This window comes from Mytilus trossulus, chromosome 2 (genome assembly GCF_036588685.1).
Source record: "Mytilus trossulus isolate FHL-02 chromosome 2, PNRI_Mtr1.1.1.hap1, whole genome shotgun sequence".
NCBI classification, from domain to species: domain Eukaryota; kingdom Metazoa; phylum Mollusca; class Bivalvia; order Mytilida; family Mytilidae; genus Mytilus; species Mytilus trossulus.
Genome location: NC_086374.1, coordinates 10,497,749 through 10,505,855, shown reverse-complemented (window position 1 = coordinate 10,505,855; position 8,107 = coordinate 10,497,749).

Genomic DNA, 8,107 nt, shown 5'->3' with positions numbered 1-8,107 from the left:
AAAATGGTGGGTTGAACCTGGTTTTGTGGCTTTTTACTGCAATGTTAGGAAGAACATACAGGACAGAGAAACACTACAAATAAGCAATGCAACATTACGACAAGCTAATTGTTATTAAAGATACCAGGCTTATAATGTTTCTAGCCTAAGCTAAAACATTTAATGTTAACTATTTCTCTTTTGTAATAAAATTTAACATGTTATCATGATTAGCTATTTCATTCAAGAGTATTGCTTTCAAAATTGTCGTGTATTGATTGATGATGAAAAAATTAACCACAGTAACCACACAAACATATACACCTGAGGGTTCTATCTCTCAAATGACAACTGATTGCGGTTTTCGTTGTCAATAAAAACCATAGTAGTAATCTGTACGTTTTTTGTTTTTTTTTTTTATTAAACTATTTTTTCTTTATTTTATTGTTTTCACAGATCTGGAATCTTATTCACTTCGAGAGATAAGGATGCCAGTACGTGTAAAATGAGAAACGTAAACATTGGTTTAAGCTGCTTGTTCGCAAAAACACTACATTGGTAAAGTATTATAAGTGCAAACTCGACGTGTCATATTATCGTGTCAGTTATACGTCGAATATCAGTCATACTTGTCAGTGAACGTTTGTATGGAATAACAAGTCGTCCTGTCTGTATCCAAGTCAGTTACACGTCAATTATCCAGTACTAAGAGTCAGTCAAAGTTTGTATGAAATGACAAGTCTTCCTGTCTGTTATCGAATCAGTTACACATTAAACTCGACATGTCAGGCAAGATCAAAACTATATAATACCAACTAGATATGTTGTATTTGTTGTTGGACTTATTTGTTCTCATTCTAGATGTCGATGAAATTTTAAATGTTCGCGTTTTAAAATTGGATAACGGATTTGGTTTATGCCCAATCAGATGGTTTTAACTAGGTTCATTGACATTTTTTTTTACATCAATAAATTACATAGGTTTAACTCTCTGACGTCCAGAAAACCATTGAGACTGTTTGAATTACATATTCCTCATTTTATACAAATGTTGTTTTTTTTATATATCTGTAGTTATCTATAGAAATATGATCATCACATCGTAAAACCGACTCATATTATTTCTAGGTTCAATTTTTGACAACAATGATTTAACTTGGTTTAACTCTCTGGTAAATCTCTGACGTCAATGAAAACAGACGTCAATGAAAACATTGACGCTGTTAGGTGTAAATTTACCTTAATTACATGAACATAATAAAATCAAAAGCAAAATTTATAATTTTCTGATGTCAGACACTCAAATCAATTAACGTATTTGTAGATAGATGTTTTTGTGTTCTGTTAGATTGTTCCTTTTAAAATTGTTACACGATGATGACTGTCGTACCTATATTTTGACTATTTTATTTACTGTGTCTGTTTAGTTAACGCATCATTGTAAATATAACGGATTTTGATGAGACTGTCATTAAAGTGAGAGGTAAGCGCTATAAAACCAGGTTTAATCCCCCATTTTCTATATTTGAAAATGCCTGTACCAAGTCAGGAATATGACAGTTCTTGTCCATTCGTTTTTTATGTGTTTTGTTATTCGATTTTGCCATGTCGTTATGGACTTTCCGAATAGATTTTCCTCAGTATTATAGTGATTTTACTTTTTATAACAGATAAGAAATATTTAGACAAATAAGTGGCAGTGCTTTACTGGAATTATCAGAGGGTTAAATCAAATTATTATAATGTATTGTTGTCAAGAAGCTATACGTTGTGTCTTTCGTATTGTGAATGATGTATGAGTACCCTGCCATGTCCGGTGTGTGGATTTGTTAGGTGTTTTTATGCTTTATATATTTTGAGTTGATAATTCAATTGTTCTTATGTTATCCTGCTGTTAACCACTGTCTCAGGTTATGGGGAGGGTGGCGTCTTCAAACATGGTTAACCCCGCCACATTCTTAATGCGCCTGTCCCAAGTCATTGTGTAATAGTTTACTGGTAGTCGTTGTTTAATGTCTGTCATATTTGTTTTCGTAAATAGTTTTGTTATATGTAAGACCTATTTTTCTCAAATGAATTATTTCACAGTTTTTATATCAGAGCCTTTTATAACCGACTTCACATTATAGGTTTTTCTCATTGTTAAAGTCTTACATCTACTTATGTAGAGCGGTGTGTGCTGGAATCTGTCGTGTCATCAACAAGACAAGTATGTTCGATTGCATTGTGGAATAATAATAAAAAGAAGAATGAAACTAAAATATTACTTTCATGTTTAGAATAATTTTAGGCTATATTCCTGTATTATTTTAAATCTTATATATAAATAAGACCGTAATTCTTTAATAGCACGTCAATGCTACAAAATGTTATTAAAATAATAAGCCAATATAGTGTTTTAGGGTAGAATAAATCTGTAATGTCGATACAGTAAATTGCCTATTCGTATCCGATTTTGTGTCATCAATATAATTTCGCTTACAACTTGATAGACGCCGTTTGATTGTACCATATCATGTCAGATATCAACATAGCAGTTGGGAGTCTTATTTGATATAATGGGTTATCGCTCAGAAAACATAAATACAATCATTCCGTTAATAAAGTTCACTGGACCATAGAGTTCAACGAAGGATATTGCTCTCTGGTCATTATAACATTTACTGTTACTACTGACCATCATTTGACTTTATAAATCATTGACCGGTATACGGAGCATTGACCGGACTTTGTTTTCTCCTACATATTGTAGCTTTAATTTGTGTTGGCTCGTTTTAACGTTTGACGTCAAAAGTTATCGTTTTATTCTTTGTCTAAGTATAAGTTGCAGAATTTGACTGAACCTTAAGTGGCTTCAATGTGTTAATTTCGTCTTAATGAACACACTGAATCTGTCAAACTTGTATTGAATGTATACGCATCAAAAAGTCAGTCAAAGTCATAATTTTAAGTTGCATGCACGATAATATTCAAGCTGTACATCGTTCTTTAAACTGCTTTAAACTGCTATATACATGCAAATTGTACATGCTACCTTCAAAATATACATTTTTTTAAGTCTAGTAATTTAAAATCGTTAAAAAAATCCTTCCCTCAGCATACAAAACCAAAATAACAATTTGTAAATTTTATGCGTCTTAAGCGGCTTTTTAATTTGCCTTCTTCACCAAACAAACAGACATTTGAGAGTCGATGATAGGAAAAATATCTATGGACATGTTAATTTTCGTGACATTCAAGAGGTTTAGGTATAGAATCTCCTCGGTTCCATTTATGCAATTAAACTGTGGTTTAGATCATTTATGATTGGCAAGTGTAAGGTATCTTTCACTGCTCGAAGAGGTAAAATTATAATGCATTAGCAATCAACAGTAAAGTACTTCATGGTGGGTTTTTTTTAGTATTATCTCTGTTTTTCTCAACCTACAAAGGATCATTTAACTTCAGAACACAAATGCATTGATAAGAACAAACGAAAGAACAGCTTGCAATTTTATAAAAAAAATCTTTTGTTTTACTTTTCTTATTTATTAAGTATAAACATTATCTACAACATACAATACGTATTGGAAATTTAACATGCATACCAATAATTCCCCAAAGTGTTGCACACTTACAGAATATAATAAATTTCCTCAATGTTGTTTAAATAATATGGAGGTGTTACCCTATGCTATGAAAAAAGTAAATTAAAAAATTTCCGAACTACGAGGAAAATTCTAAACTGAAACTTCATAATCGATCGTAAAAATCAAAATCTCAAACACATCAAACGAATGGACAACAACTATCGTATTAATGGCTTGTTACAGTCTTTTTTCTTGTAGAGAAAATGGTTGATTAAACCTGATTTTATAGCTAGCTATATCTCTCACTATTATGAAAGTCGCATAAAATTCTATTATATTGACAACAATGTGTGAACAAAACAAACAAACATAAAAGGACATTATAGGTAAAATGTCAAAAATAGGGATACAGCAGTCAACATGTAATTATGATTTAGCCCTGCATACCTATGATTTATCTATGTTATTATTTAACACTACATGTCTATAATGTCTCTTTCTTTTTCTTTTACTCGCGATGATTTAATTTATAAAAAATATTTAACCTTTCCTACATGTAGATGAACTCCAAATGTAAGCTAGATTTGCCAGAAGGGAATATTAAAATGCAGCTTCTAGTATGACCTTTACTGTGAACTCTTTACGAACTTTCTTTGTGGTTATCACTAAATTAATCATAAGATTTACTCTGACAAACATTAAAACAACTTCTGGAGGATCTTACAAGCCCGGTCATTTATCCAACAAATATTAAACTAAATGTGTGACGGTACCATACAAAGCATCACAAAGGATTGACACTGAGGCAAACGTTTCTGTTAATAAATTCACAGCGATTGAGAGTTTGACTTGTTGTATATGACACATGATTATTGTATAGGACTGCACACAGCGATTGAGGGTTTGGCTTATTGTTTATAGACAAATTATTATTGTTTAAGAATGCATGTTGGTTTCTTGGGGTCTTTTGTATGTTTTTCTTTCGAAAGTAAGAAGTCGCGTTGACGTATAACCGACTTCTTTTTATAGAAAGGAATGGCAAAATGCCATCTATTTATAAAATATAGAAACCAGCGTATGACTTTAGAAACATCTAAATTTTAGTTTGCTCTAAGAAACAGCATCAAGTTCTAGTAAAACTAAGTCAAGATAAATTCGTTATTTTATACGACACAATACTAGTATTCATAAACTGACTAGGATTGGATTGATTTGAATGGGCGACATACTTTGATAATGGACCACGTAAATTTTTATCTTGCCATTAGTTGTAATAGAACTTGATGTTGAATAGAAAAAACAGTTTTGACTATAATTATCACAAACAACCGAAGTTCTTCATTAAAGGATAAGATTCATGAAAATACACAAGTTTCAGGAATATGGAAGTATATGACAACGATATCAGTCAGTATACCATGGTCTGCTGGCATATCCACCTTTGAATACATCATTCGTTTAAAAAACGTGTCTGGCACATACATAAATTACTGTTTTCACTCTATCACTTTCATAAAACAATCAATGGTGTTTTTCTACCCCCAACTCCTTCTATGTATACATTAGTGTATTGGGCAGACTTGTGGATTATTTTAAGGTTCCTCTACATATATACCGTCCTTGTGTTGATCTATGTTATTTTATTGTATTCTTGTCTTTCATTTTTTTCTAATTTGCTTTGTTTATATGTCTTTTTGTGCTTTTTTATACTGTTTGTTCTATAGTGATTGAGATTAAAACACAATGTTGACTGCTGTACCCCTATTTTTAACATTTTTACCTGTTGTTTACATATCGTTGTCGCTATAATGGAATTATTCGATTGTCATACAAGTGAAAGGTTAAGCTAGCTATAAAACCAGGTTTAATCCACAGTTTGTATACATATGAAAATGCCTGTTCTAAGTCAAGAATGTGACAGTTGTTATCCTTTCGTTTGATGTGTTTACGCTTTTGATTTTGGCATTTGATATGGGCCTCTGTTTTGAATTTTCCTCGAAGTTCAGTATTTTTTTGATTTTATTTTTTCAATGCAAATATCGACCCTTTACATGATTTTGATCGTACATATCCCATTTAACTTGAAATAGAGTATTTATCAGTTGCATGAACCTTTTGTCTTTTGGTCGGCATGTTGCTCAATTTACTTGAGGTGTTTGTTGACAATTTTGTGTCTTTTCATTGATTTCTTTTTGTCATGGTATTTATTTTTTACTTTGCATTTGTTTTAGTTGCATTAGTTTGTGCATTGATAGAAACTATATCATACCAATAATGAAATGCAGTAACAACGCAACACATAATTTAAGTAGATTTTTTTGTCATCTCTTCATCGATATCACACAATCATATATATTGTTATATTTTTTATAACAAATCAGTATGAAGATGAATTGTTGTGTATTCATGGTGGGCGAGACATTGACATTAGTGTACTGTTATATCTCGTTGGAAATACATTATATCATCGACAATGATACAAGTTGGTGAGGCGCTTATCACTGTTAATGTTATTTAAATGTTCCTTGGGCTTCAATGATCTTAATGATAAAGTATTGAAACTTCGTATAAACCCAACAGATCGCAATAATCTAAATCTATCCAGGTAATCAACGTTAATACTTTCTTTTTTCAACAAAGTTAGATATTAATTTGAATCTAAATTATCCTATTTTCCGCATAAATAAATTTAATGTTGAATCTCAGCAATTACCACTAACTATAAAATATTTAATAGTCATATTTATCTTTAAGATGTAAAAATACTTTTTTTATTAAAATGATATCGTTGATTTTAAGATACAGAAAGGTCGTAGGGTTAACAAGTATGTAGATTTCAATAACAAAACAAGTTAAATTGCAAAAATTCAGACCTCCAGGACAGTCCTTTATCAAATGGGAAAAAAAGAATGAATAACTTATAGAGTAAAATGACATGTCAGATATAAATTAATGAAACAGCAAAAACAGAAAAAACTGAAAAGAAATGTACAACAATCTTGAAATTCTCTTATTTAGGAACAGGTTCAACCCACCATTTTTTCTAAAAATGTTCTGTACAAAGTCCGTAAAATTGGTACAAGACAGTTGGGATCTTATAGTCCGTTTCTGTCTGTGTTACATTGTCGTTTGCTTTTTTTGTTGCACTTTATAGTATATAGTAAGTTATATATGTGTTTCTCTCAGTTTTAGTTTGTAACCCGGACTCTCAATCGATTTATGACTTTCGAACAGCAGTATACTACTGTTGCCTTTATTTAACAGAATGAAGCAGAGAAATGCTTTCTACACAAGATTCCGTTAATTGATTACGTTTGATTATGTTATTTTTAAGGAGTTCCCCTTTTTAAATTTGCTTTGTTTTGATCAAGCTTTTTTTCCGAAGTCCTGTCTATTCTTTGTCTTGAAAACTGTGCTTTATATTTCCAAATTGTACATGCAGACTAGTTTACGTTAAGCAAATTAACATGACAAATGAGTGACGAATTTTACTGATGTAATAGGGCAAGTCCGTTTTCAATATGTTCATGCGACTTGATATCTCTGATCAAGGTATATTCTAGGTGTAACACGACATCTGTCACATTAGGAATGAGATCTGCTTACTATTCTGGAGCACCTGAGGTCCTAATCAGTTTTGGTGGGATGCTTGTTGATCAGTCTTAAGATTTCTATGTAGACTGTTGTGTTGAAATGTTTGTTATTTTTTATCTTTCGTTCTTTGTCATGACTGACTAGTTTTGAATGTCCCCTTTTTATCTTCCCCTTGGATTACATTATAAGAAAATAAGTACCTCACAATTCTAGAATAACATTATTATCATATATCTCACATCAATAAATATATACATATATTACTTTAAAAATTGATCTGCTCGACTTTCTATATTGAGAAGGATGTAACGAAACCTAGCTGCTTTGACATTTTGTATGTCTTTCGCCTTATTCTAAGTAGTTAAATGGTTCTATCGACTGGTGATCTCGGACTTTAATTACTGTCGATTAACTTAATTTGTACACTATGCAACATGCATGTTAGAAATGGTGTATCACTTTGTTCATCTGGCTTTCCAAATTATGTGTCGTCTTTTTTCATATTTTTCAAGTTGATATCATCGTGTTGGTAACCTGGCTGCGTCAACTTTTATTGTGTTCAAATTTTATGGCACATGATCTAAATCTGCAAAGAGGGGTGTACACACTAACAAAATGATGAATCCCATGAACGTGTTATTACTGTATATTTGTTAAAAAAAAATCAAAAATACTGACCTTCGAGGAAAATTCAATACGGAAAGCTATCTTGACCATGCGTTACTCGTTGATGTTTGTCTGTTTATGGGTGCATTTATTGTAAGAGGAAAACAACGATTTTCGGGCTTGTTGTGGTCCGATGAACTCTTTTAAAATAGATTTGATGATAACTGTTGTTCTGTATATCCATTAATTTGAAGAACTTGATAATTTACTTCCTTATTCAGAAACCACACCTCAAGAATATTCGCTTAACTTCTTAAGGTTCGGTAATTTAACAGCAGCAAAAAAATAAAAAAAAGCTT